The following is a 13,666-nucleotide window of genomic DNA, read 5'->3' on the forward strand; positions in this document are numbered from 1 at the left end:
GAAAGTCTGCAAAATAAATTAATCAGGCAACATCTGGGGGGATCCTGGCCCTACTGATGCCTGCGGCAAAACTCCCATTGCCTTCAGTGGTGCCAGGGTTTCACCCGCGATGGTTAGAAACACGACGCTCAATCCCATTTCATCCACGGGATGGAGGCCCTTGATCAGTTTAAGCAGGTTTGATAGCAAGTGCAGATGTAGGAGAAAGAGGTCAACTGTTAGCCTCACAATCAGGCTGCGTTTCTATGGGGTGATATTGAGCAAACAGGAGATAAAACCCACAAAGAGAAACTGCTACCTCCTGAGCGAGGACATTGCTTCAAGGACCCAGAAGTGCGTACTGTACGTCCCCTTTCTCTTAACTGGCCTGTTGAGATGTATGAGGCTGCCACTGCTTCCAGCTAGAGGAACTAGTCCTCTAAGTGGTCAGTGGTCTGCATTGTCACAGGGAACCTACGGTCCCCGAATGGTAGCTCTGTTGATGTCAAATGGTATTGTGCATTGGCTCCAGAACGATACGTGGGATAGGATTGGCCTGGGGTCTCCACTTTAAAATGGCTTGTTTTTAAAATGTAGGCATATTGACAGTTGTCACACACACCCTGTTTTACAGGGAAATGGTATTTTGAAAAGGGAGCATCCAATTAAGTTTAAATACTCTGATAGAAGCTACTTTCAGGGTTTACTTGATTGTTCTGAGTGCAGGCACTTCAGCCCATAATTAGACACTGTAAAAGCTAATTGACTTCAATAATATATTGAGAGCTAGATTTAGTTCCTGCTTCTTCAAATTGCAACCTATTCACAATTTATAAAGAGAAATAAATGTTCTCTGAAGACGGACACTATTTTTTCTTATTACCATCTTCGGAAGCAATCAAAAGGTAAAACTTATAAATCAAAGGAGACATTATGCCTAATAAAAGAGCATTCCATGTCATTAATTCCCCTAATTATTTATGAATTTTAAAAAATTGGTCCACCTGGTTTTCTTTCTAGAAATGATAAATATAGTTATGGATAATTTAAAAGCAGTTATTATAGAATGGGAAAATGTGAGCATGCAAAGAGATGCTGTACTGTACTTCTTTCCTCTCTGCAAATGCCTCTTAGTCACCACAAAACATCCTTGAGAGCAGGGAAATATTCTCTCTTTGGTTTGGAACATGCAGTGTTCCGTTTAGAAACACTGTTGGATAAAAACTATTATCACTTACAATCCACATTACACTAAAATCATGTCAAATATGCTGCTGAGGCAACTAGGTGAAGAGTAAGGAAGATATTTGGCATTCTGGCAAACCGAAGAAATTCTGAATTATTTATAGACTGGGATAAATGTCAGTGGAAATTAGACACCTAAATATCTTTGAGGTTCTGGGCCTAAGGATTTGATCCAAAGCTCTTTGAAGCCAATGGGAGTTTTTCCAGCTACTTCAGTAGTCTTTAGATTAGCCCTAGGCCACTAATTAACTTCAGGAATTTTGGATTATCCAGATGCTAGGAAACACCTGGGGAGTATTCAGTGATCTGACCTCCTTAGATTTTGATTTTTATTTTAATTCAGGCATGGGCCTCCCAAGTCAAGCCCTCCCATAATTTTCCTGGCTGTTTTTTTCCAGTGGCAAAGCAGCCTTTCCTCCCTAGCAAAGGTGAAGACAATGTTTAAAATTAAATGTGACATTTAGGACCATGACAGCAGAGAGAGAATGCTGGTCATCTCTTTCTCTGATCATCCTACTGAGCGACAATATGGATTCTCTGAGCCAGAAGGCTTGTAAAAGAGACACAGGAGGGAATTTGGATCCTTTTTTTTTTTTAAATCCCAAATTCTTACAACCCCAATTTGTAATTATATGGAGCATCCTTGTTGTGTGACTATCCTTTACCTGACATGGGCTATGGAACTGCACATGACTTGGAGAAGAGATGTTCAATTTAACATTTATACCTATGTATCTTTATACAGTGTATTACTGGCATGCCTCAGCATCCCACAATGAGTCTGGTGAAGTGACATGAACCTCACCCCACACTCAGGCACATTGTGGGTATTGTGTCATCGGGTTGGGGTTGCATCAGAGACTAGCCCTGAAATCAACAGATGAGGGACTATTTTGATAAATTATTTATTTATTCAGTTTCTCACTATTTTTCACAGTCCACATAACCCTGTGAGAGCAAGCATTAAAAATTCATTATAGGTCCAGAGAGGGAATGTCAAGGTTCCTTCCCCACTCTGAACTCTAGGGTACAGATGTGAGGACCTGCATGAAAGACCCCCTAAGCTTATTCTTACCAGCTTAGGTTAAAACTTCCCCAAGGCACAAACTTTTATCTTTTGTCCTTGAACCTTTATGCTGCCGCCACCAAGCTTCTAACAAAAATAACAGGGGAAGAGCCCACTTGGAGACGTCTTCCCCCCAAAATATCCCCCCAAGCCCTACACCCCCTTTCCTGGGCAAGGGTTGATAAAAATCCTCACCAATTTGCATAGGTGAACACAGACCCAAACCCTTGGATCTTAAGAACAATGAAAAAGCAATCAGGTTCTTAAAAGAAGAATTTTAATTAAAGAAAAAGTAAAAGAATCACCTCTGTAAAATCAGGATGGTAAATACCTTACAGGGTAATCAGATTCAAAACATAGAGAATCCCTCTCGGCAAAACCTTAAGTTACAAAAAGACACAAAAACAGGAATATACATTCTATTCAGCACAGCTTATTTTATCAGCCATTTAAACAAAACAAAAGGAGTACTACTGGCACCTTAGAGACTAACCAATTTATTTGAGCATGAGCTTTCATGAGCTACAGCTCACTTCATCGGATGCATACTGTGGAAACTGCAGAAGACATGCATCCGATGAAGTGAGCTGTAACTCACGAAAGCTTCTGCTCAAATAAATTGATTAGTCTCTAAGGTGCCACAAGTCCTCCTTTTCTTTTTGCGAATACAGACTAACACTGCTGCTATTCTGAAACCTTAAACAAAACAGAATCTAACGCATATCTAACTAGATTGCTTACTAACTCTTTACAGGAGTTCTGACCTGCATTCCTGCTCTGGTCCCGGCAAAAGCATCACGCAGACAGAGAGGACCCTTTGTCCCCCACCCCCCAGCTTTGAAAGTATCTTGTCTCCTCATTGGTCATTTTGGTCAGGTGCCAGCGAGGTTATCTTAGCTTCTTAACCCTTTACGGGTGAAAGGGTTTTCCTCTGGCCAGGAGAGATTTAAAGGTGTTTACCCTTCCCTTTATATTTATGACAGGGAATGAAAATAAATCTCTCTGAAAGCAGGAGATAGATTAAAGGCCTTTGCCCTCCTAACTGAATGCAGAGCTTGTAATGCAAAGTGCACTGTCTGAATGCTTCAAGCTGCTGAACTGAGTGACGGAACCTCGCCAGCCTCCTTAGACTCTCAGCAAGATGTTGAGGTAATGTCAGTGCTACGTGGACAGCTGTGTGCGAAAAATGAAACCAGCACATGTTGCATTTTAAAGAGAGAAGGAACAGGGAAAGGATCGATTCCACCTGGCCTGGGCCCTTTTCAAAGACTGCAAAATACACCCAAGAAAGCAGCAGCTTGGCAGTAGGGAGGGAGTTTTGTCAGTTTTGCAGTAATCCCCCATTCGCCCACCCATTACAAATCTCAGGGAGGGTGATCAATTTTCCCCTTCTCAAAGGATTTTTCACCAAACTGGCTAGCAAGATGGAGATGGATTTGACCAAAGGTGTAGCCAAGTGATGTTCTCTGTCACATCAGTGTAAATCCAAATTAATGTCAGTGCAGTCTCACATTTGCACATGGTTTAAGCAGTTATGTGTTGGCCACTTCTGTATGTAAGCATCTGGTTAGGCAAATGATCATCCTTATTTTTAATTTCTGGCATGTATATTTTGAAGAGATAGCCTTAAGCTTTAGCTGCCGGATACACGAGCTTATAGAGCCAATTCTGTTTGAGAGCTGGGGCATATGGCCCCCATTGTTGCAAATTTGGCCCTTAGGTTTTTTTATTTATTTAAATATGGTAATTCTCCTGCAGCAGAGCTGCTATGACTTAAGTATAATGACTATTGTTTCAGCTTGCTGAAGGTGCACTTAGGAATCTATTCTAAGTTAGAAACTTCATTAACAGATTGGAAAACATTTGCCTAATGTTACCCTGCCATTACTAAATAAGTCTCATCTTTCAGTTTGGCACAGAGTCCAAATAGTCATTTGAACTAATAAAGATACTCGGTAGTGTCTTATTAGACAGCTGGCAAACTCCCAACAAATATTATGATGATCTTTTGTTTAATTAGGGGTTTCTTATGCAGTCTCCATTTCATCCTGGTAATAGGAAAGATAATACATTCTCAAAAGCATGAGCTTTATCTGAAAGTCAAGGGACAAAAAGGTCCATCCATGCTCACCGCTTTTACCCATCGAAGTGCTGGCAAAATCTCCATGAAAGCTCAGAGAATTTTAATCACACAACCCCTTCAGAGCCCTAATTAACCTGACTATATAAGGCCTAAAGACAAACTGTCCCATAGCAACTCCTCCTACCTGCAGTGGTTGGTGGTTCCTGTAGAAATGGAACCTTGGCATAGAGTGCGTAGAAAAGTTTCCCACTAAATATTTTTTGATATTATTTTTTTTACAAGGCAAGACATTTGTCGGGGGGAGGGGAGACACGCCTTACATTTTCACTTATTCGTTCACTGAAAAACTGAAAACCAACTATTTTTATTTTTTAAATTCCTACGGGGGTTGCTTTATTTTATTTTTGCCGACCAAAAACTGAATCTATTCTGTTTAAAACTGATTTTAAAAATGAGTGAAAATCCCACTAGAAAAATGGTGACAACTAGTGGAGGAGCTAAGAAAGGTGATTTTTATTCCCCAGGACCTAGAGAGGAGTAGACTGGGATCATGCTCACATTCTTATTTCCTTGCTTGATAATTACCATCACCTATGATTAATAGCACCTCACCCAATAGTGAGTTAGAGGCTGTCACAGGTGGGCTGGGGCTTAGCTGCTCCTGTGCCAGGCTCTGCCCATCTCTGCAGGTGGAGAGAATTAATCCAGGGGTCATGTGATGGGAGCATGTGACTAGAAACAAGGCCCTGCTGGGGAATATAAGAGCAACCTGAGTTTGGTTAGTGGTGGCTTGCTGCCGAGGGAGGCGGTTCTTCAAAATGCTCTGGCAGAAGGCTGGGAGAGAGACTTGCAACGTGTATCTCCCCCTGTGGAGGGGAAAGCCTCAGTGATGAGGACTATGAGCTTGGAAGGAGGAGTATTAGTAACAGGGATCCCTAGGAAGATCTTTAGTCTAGAGAGAGATTGAGGAGGCTGTAGAGTTTGCACCTACACTGGGGAGCTTCACTCTGGAAATAGCTAGACAAGTCCCTGCCCCGAGGAACTGCTGCTTTGAAACTTAGGTACCCCCTCGTAAGGGAGGGTGAGTCAAACAGGGTGCAAGGAGAGGCTAAAGAGGCATGCAGGGAGGGGGTTGGAGAATGGAACATAGATAAAGTTATGAACCAACTGAGTCTCTAAGTTGTAGATCATGCAGCCACCGTGAGTCACTGGGTGAGATTTAAATGAAGGGGGGAGGGTGGCTTGGTGAACAGGATGAAGGAGAGTATTAACAATGACTGTGTCAGAGAGTCCACAGTGCTGAGCTCTAGCATGTTCTTCGGAACACTGCTTATCAGGCCTGTATATCTCCCTCCCATGTCAGTGACTTGGTAGGAATAACGATACAGGCTATGTCCCTAGTTCCCTGAGTCTGAGTCTCCTCTCACTAGACAGCAATAAAAAGGTCAGTTTGAAAAGCTCTTGAGTGTTAAAAACCCTGTGTGAGCTCCTGATTAGAACATGTGTGACTCAGAGTAGCAGTAGGAGTTGGAGAAGTTACACAACTTTTAACCTGTCTTGCAGAGTTCCTGGCCATTATTCCAGTGTAGTTTTTAAATGCTGAATTTTCACAAGGAGGTATGATCCTTGCAGTGGCTGTTGCAGTGACAGCTCTTGATTTCTCAGATTCCGAATGCTTGAGCCGTCCAGGATAAAGCCCAAGATTCTACACAACGTATCATACTGCCAGCACCACATAGCAAAATTGTTGAAAAACATTCTATTTAGAGTCACTTCTGCCTATGCGGCATATGTAGTCTGTATTTTCCTTCTCTGTTGTCTATTGTTTGGGATATTTGAATAAAAACAGCATCTTTGTTTCCTGAATGGCCCTTTTTCATGCAAACGTCCCTAGCAATAAAAAAAAGAGAGAGAAATACAGAAATGAAATGGAAACAGAATTGTCTCCAGATAGAAAGTTTCACTAATATTTTCAAGGCTCCTCTTTTTAACCACAGAATATGTCCAGGCCTTGATAACTTGTAATAAAAATATTATGTAGTCCTTATATCACAGTATACAAAGCATTTAAAACACATTTATGAGTCCCCTGTATGAACAATGAACGAACGAAGTACTGAGTTGGAATGTGAGAGAAAATGATTAGATGTCTGAATAGCTGAAGGCACTCTCTAAAGCTAGAATTATTGAAGAGACAAAACTGAAAGAGTTTATGTGCCAAGCTGTGGAAGCAGAGAACTTGGAGGTGAGGGAGCTAAATGCTGGATGAGTCTTGCCAGCTGAAGAATCTCATCTATGCAACAAATGGCAAAATCTCGCAACAAAAGTTAGTCCTGGATCTCAGGATCAGAAAGTGCTTCAGGGACTCGGGACATTTTGAAAATAGTTCATTCAGATTACAGTAAATTGCAGCTGATGTACACTAGGCTGCATCTAAATATAGAGAGCAGTTTTCAAAGGGCATCTGCTGAAATGTTTTGGAACAGTTTTACCCTACATGCTTATCAAGTCTAATTTAAAAGGATGTCTCAAGATGTTTCTAAGCTGTATAAAGTTGCATGAAGAGATAGATAGAGAGTCAGATGGCTGCTCTCCACGATACAGATGCTCTGTAGATATAGTGGGACTAATCTAGCTGTAGATCTGAGGGGAAGACAGGCTCCTAAGTCATTTACATGCTTTTGAAAATTTGACACTAGGACAAAAAGTAAAGCTTTTTTTCTGAGATCTGAAAAAATTCTAAGTCCTATTAAAAAGTCAGTGAGATTTAGGTTCCTGAACTGCTTCGGAACTTCTGAAAATGGTACCTCTGGTCAGTTTTCCCATCTCTAATTAAAAAGTTAAATTTTAAGTGTAGCCTCTTAGAAAAGATACTAAAGATAAAAATGTAGAAGAGCAGTGAGCCTAACTTCCAAATGAATGTCCAGTTTCCATTTCCAGGTGAGGACTGCAGCACAGTGCCCTTGAACAGCATATATCCAATGCCCAAAGAGCCGAGTCTGTGTAATGCAAACACCAATAATTCTTTCTGCCCAGTTACTTCTCTGTACAGCAGGAACAACCTAATCAAAGAGCTGTATAATCCCCCCCAGGGAAGAGATCTTTCAATTGACATATGGATTTCTCTGTCATCTCAGTAGACGAGTCTAAACTACTCTTAATTTTTACAGCAGTTACTTGCTTCTTGTGGCTTCCACCTGATGACTAGAAACTGATGTAAACGTATGTAACTCCCTCCAAAATGCTAACAGGAGCAGATCCTGCCATAGGATTCACACAGGTACCCCCTTGTACCTGTGTGGAGTTGTAGATTTCAACAGGACCCTGCACAAACATAAAGCTCCGACCACATAGATCGATTGCAAGGTCTGAGCCCAGGTGAATATCTTGCTGATGCAACAGTTGTTCAACCAAGGTGCAGAAATTGCATGAGTCTATACTACAAAAGGTTTCCTCCTTGCCCCCCCACCCCCTGCTCTCCTGCTGGTAGCTCATCTTAAGTGATCACTCTCCTTACAGTGTATATGGTAACACCCATTGTTTCATGTTCTCTGTGTATAAATCTCCCCACTGTATTTTCCACTGAATGCATCCAATGAAGTGAGCTGTAGCTCACGAAAGCTTATGCTCAAATAAATTGGTTAGTCTCTAAGGTGCCACAAGTACTCCTGTTCTTTATACTATCCATCTATCTATCTAGGTACACACAAGCCCCATCACCATTGTATCTGAGTGCCAAAGATATACTTAGGGGAAACTGTGAATCAGTTAAGAAGTGGCACGAGAGAGGATAGGAAAATTCTCCTTAGAAAATAAAGACAGGTGTTCTCGTGAAAGAGGAAAATGAAGCCTCTTTAAAAGCTAGCACCTCCCCATCCCCCAGTGAGCCTGTCTGGCAAAGGAGACACTAGATAATTTTCATCCTTTCAAGCTTCTCTTCTAGGTTTGTATTTTACAGGCTCTTGCATTCCCTCTCCATCCAGCTCACCCAGTAGCTATTATTACTATTCGTAGCTGAGATTGGGGCTCCATCGGGTTTGTTCAGATACATGGTAAGAGACAGTCCCTGCCCCAAAGAGATTAGTCTAAATACTCAAGACAGACCAAGAGTTGGAGAAAGGAAGGGTTATGTTTCCCATTCTTACAGGCAGGAAACTGAGGTGCAGGGAGACTAAACCACCTGTCCAAGGTGACACATGGAGCTTCTGGCAGGGTTGGGAATAAAACCCAGTGGTCCTGGGTCCCAGTCCCATCCCTTAACCAAAAACCATCCAGCTTTTCTAACTTGCCAAGGATCTGCAGCACAAACCTTCCTTGTTGCTAGTAATTCTCAGCATAGTCAGCAGGAACATCCTGGGGCCCCAGCGTAACAGATGGTGGGTTCCTCACCTGGACTCAGAATGACCTCAACACCAAGGTCCTGTTTTACCTCTCACGTTGGCGTAAATCAGGAGTAACTGCGCAGAAGTCAGTTGAGTGACATTGGGCCAGAACTGGCACAAGTTCCCTCTGAGGGAAAAAATCAGACCAGAGCCCCTTGGATGTCTATTCTCAAAGGGCAGTTACTCAACCTGGTCAGACGGTGATTAGAAAAGAGTCCTTGCACCTGGCTGCTTGATGGGCCCTATTCAAAAACAACCTCCAAGTGAATACCCAGAAAGCTCCAGTCTAGCCCTGGGCTGGATGTTGTTAGCCAGTAAGAGAAGGTGGATAATTGAGAGGATTCCCTCTAACCACCAGACTGACAGAAGAAGCCAGATGCCTTTAGCCATCTTGGCTGTTTCCATGTTTTGCATTGAGAAGAGGTCGTTACACCTGTATTGGCTCCTTATCCTTAAAAGTAAAGCTTGTCATATGCCTTTATGTTAATCATTGGTGTCTTTGGTACAGCCCGGATCCTGTCCCATGTTAAATACAGTGCATGGGCTGAATTATTGACGATCATCCCACCCTTTAGAGAGGAAGTAAGGGATGAAATCTTAGTGCTGTATACTACTCCAGAGCTGTGTGCAGCTTCCATAGACCATGATGGGGTCCTGTCATGCTTACCAAGGTCAGCATACATGAACACTTAGAGATTATTCTCCTGTTAGTGTTAATCTGCTGCTCACAGAAATTTTCCAGTTCCAGAAAGAGAAGGAAAGTATTATTTTTAGAAGCCAAGATAATTGTCACATTTTGTGTAGGAAGCTAAAATTACAATTCTGTTTTTGTTGTGCTCTGTTTGAATAGCATAAAATTAACATTAGCCTCATACCCCACTCAACATTCCCTCTATTAGGCAGGGTAATTTAAAGAGTGTTCGGCTTGAAGCAATGTAAGGGTTGAGAAGAGAGCGTTGGGGGCATTTTAATGTGGTTATTTTTTTAAGTATTTAAAAATACCTTTTTAAGTGCATTTAATTCTTATGAAAAGTGTCTGAATGACAGCCCCTGAAAACTGAAGTTTTCTGCATTTCCAGAGAAAAGAGGAAAAGCACCAGACACAGCAATGCAAGGAGCGCACGCACATACAGACCCCCTCCTGGCCAGCGTGATTAAACTCTTCCCTGCAGGGCATTTATTAGCATTGCTGCACGTAGCTTCTTTCATTTCTCCCCGATTTCTCTGTGCTCCGAAGCTCCGCGGCACTGCATTCAAAAGTTGCATTTCCTTAGTTTCCATAAAGGATACAGAATTTCCTGCTCAGATAAGGAAATGCTCTTTCAACGCTTATGTAAGATGATCACGATCATGGCATATTAAACATCCCCATATTAAGAGATGGGATTGCACAGCCTTATTTAGAAGAGAGAAAGAAATACATCTATGAAACCGAAGCAGAATGATTTCAAGGTTACACCCTCACTGTCATGAATAACCCTATAACTCAATGAATTATAGTTCAAGCTAACTTTAGCCACAACAAAGTGATTATTCTTGATATTGTGTGGGCAGCATGTTCTCACAGCACAGAAAAAAACAAAACCAAAACTGAGAAACCCACATAGATCACTTCACACAATGCAACACCCCACAGAATAACTGGATGAGTCACTGCATGGCCATTGTTGTGTGGCTGAGTGAGGACACAGAAGATGCCTCAGGAATGTAGAATGAATAAATGAAAAGGAGGGAGAGAGAGAGAGAGAGAGAGAGAGAGAATGCTGTAATGCTTGGGCTCTTCTGGAGGTTGGAGATGCTTTTGGTTTATTTATATAATATCAAAACAGTTTCCACTTCCTCCTAAGCGTTCAGGCTCCAACATGGGCCCTCAGAGGGAAATTGCTCTAATGATTAGTTCAAACGATTCAGAAGTTCAGCTGTATTGGGCTCTGGCTAGATAAGCTCATAAAATTTCAAATACTTTCCATCTATTACCCTTAGAATGGGAAAATTGGTCTGGAAATGGTGAGAGAACAGTATTGTCTTTCAAGATTTTCTCTTCTTCCAACTTTCAGTCAGGACAGATTATCCCAGACACAGCTTGGTTTATGGTATTTCAGTGTTCTTGCTTCCGGCCTCTGAAGGACCCAAGACTTACAGAGTTATTATGAGGAAATTAAAAACAGGGGGAAACTTCTTCAAACCTTGAGTACAGATCTTCTTCAGGCTGAGTTTAGCATTATATTGCCCATGTAAGACTCTCACATTAGGCATACGTTGGGAAGTGAGACGACATCTTTGCTAGTGAAACCGGAAGCTCAATGGAAAACAGAATAATAAAACCTCATTATAAAATGGAATTTCTTCTTTGCAAAAGGAGCCTCTTCAAATATTAAGTACCAGCATACAATAGAGTTGTTTTCTGCCATGTGTTTCCTTTCTGCTTGATTACAATCACTACCCTCTTGAAATAACATATTTCATTTTCATTGGAACGCCGTCACTAGTTTGCAAGAGATCATGAAAGGAAGCCAATAAAGCAAGTGGGAAAAGATAAAAGCAAATCAAACACGACATATGGTACCACAATGAAAGCACCAACCGTGCAGTTTGGAGATCAGCTTTCCTGCATGAAAGCATGAACATGCTTATTGTTTGTGTTGCAGAAAAGGGGATTCAATACTGTCATTTCCTATCCCACAAAAGCCTATATCCTTTTTTTTTAAATCACTGAATCTTTTGAAGCACTTATAAGGTGCTATTAGCAGCGTTTCCTTAGGGTGCCAATGAAGTCAATGTCTCAACAGACCTTTTGCCTTTGTGTCCCAACCCTATCATTCAGCACCTTTCATTGCATTTAATGTGTCCAGGGAAATTTAGCACTAGCTTTCTTTTAAGTCCTATAACAACAGGAAAGACTGCAACGATAAACTTTCTTTATGTGAAAAGAGCAGGAGGACTTGTGGCACCTTAGAGACTAACCAATTTATTTGAGCATAAGCTTTCGTGAGCTACAGCTCACTTCATCGGATCCAATTTGTTAGTCTCTAAGGTGCCACAAGTCCTCCTTTTCTTTTTGTGGATATAGACTAACACGGCTGCTACTCTGAAACCTTTCTTTATGTGGTGTGTTTCGTACAAACTGTGTCACAAAATGCTTGAGTGTTAAAAATTCTAAAGGCATATGTGATTAGAGAATTACAGGCAAACAGCTGTGAAACCATGTCTCATGGTGAAAAATACAATTAAAGCCTTCACTCCAACAAGGAAGAACAGTCCCTGCTCTGAAGACCTTACGGTATAAAAGACAGACTGACAGTCAAAGGGTAGGAGGAAACGGCAGGACACAAGTCAAGTGGTCAAAGGATTTGTTGACTGTCAAGGTTCCTCCCCCACTCTGAACTCTAGGGTACAGATGTGGGGACCTGCATGAAAAACCTCCTAAGCTTATCTTTACCAGCTTAGGTCAAAACTTCCCCAAGGTGCAAAGTATTCCACCCGTGGTCCTTGGAATGGCCGCTACCACCACCAAACTAATACTGGTTACTGGGGAAGAGCTGTTTGGACGCGTCTTTCCCCCCAAAATACTTCCCAAAACCCTGCACCCCACTTCCTGGACAAGGTTTGGTAAAAAGCCTCACCAATTTGCCTAGGTGACTACAGACCCAGACCCTTGGATCTTAAGAACAATGAACAATCCTCCCAACACTTGCACCCCCCCCCTTTCCTGGGAAATGTTGGATAAAAAGCCTCACCAATTTGCATAGGTGACCACAGACCCAAACCCTTGGATCTGAGAACAATGAAAAAACACTCAGTTTTTTACAAGAAGACTTTTAATAGAAAATAGAAGTAAATAGAAATGAAGAAATCCCCCCTGTAAAATCAGGATGGTAGATATCTTACAGGGTAATTAGATTCAAAAACATAGAGAACCCCTCTAGGCAAAACCTTAAGTTACAAAAAAGATACACAGACAGAAATAGTTATTCTATTCAGCACAATTCTTTTCTCAGCCATTTAAAGAAATCATAATCTAACACATACCTAGCTAGATTACTTACTAAAAGCTCTAAGACTCCATTCCTGGTCTATCCCTGGCAAAGACCAGCATACAGACAGACACAGACCCTTTGTTTCTCTCCCTCCTCCCAGCTTTTGAAAGTATCTTGTCTCCTCATTGGTCATTTTGGTCAGGTGCCAGCGAGGTTACCTTTAGCTTCTTAACCCTTTACAGGTGAGAGGAGCTTTCCCCTGGCCAGGAGGAATTTCAAAGGGGTTTACCCTTCCCCTTATATTTATGACATTGACCATGTTCTGCTCTGTTCAGTGAGGGTTCTTATACCACTCTGCTCACCGCAGTACTTGAATCCCTTCCAGAAGTGCATTAACCAATCTGACTGGCATTTGCCGTGGGTGATTCTTTACCATTCTATTTCCAAGGGCAAAATTAGGTGTTTGCTGTGCAAGAAAAAAAAAGTGTGCTGTGTACTTGGAACAAAAAACGGGGAGGCTTGAAGTGGCTCTTAGATTTGGTGGGAGTTCGTTCCATAGCCTTGAACCAGGCCCCGCAAGTGCTCTGCCTCCTGCTGTCGGATAGCGGGATAGGGGAGAATCACTTTAAATAGCTAGCAGTGCTCCCTGGGCCCTATGTTTTGGAAGGTAGTAGGCGACGTCTACACAGCAGTTGAATAACCGCAGCTGGCCTGGTCCAGCTGACTCAGACTCATGGGATTCAGGCTGTGGGGCTGGGAAACTGGGACTCTGCCAGTGGGGAGGGCCCCAGAGTCCAGGCTCCAGCCTGAGCCCACGGGTCTGCACAGCAATTTGTGGTCCCACAAGCTGTGGCAGTCTCGAGAGTCTTTTATTCTAACATAGACCCACCCTGAGGCACCAAAACCCAATCAGAGCAGCGGGTAGAAGAAGCTA

The sequence above is a fragment of the Eretmochelys imbricata genome, chromosome 18 (genome assembly GCF_965152235.1).
Source record: "Eretmochelys imbricata isolate rEreImb1 chromosome 18, rEreImb1.hap1, whole genome shotgun sequence".
Classification (NCBI taxonomy): Eukaryota; Metazoa; Chordata; order Testudines; family Cheloniidae; genus Eretmochelys; species Eretmochelys imbricata.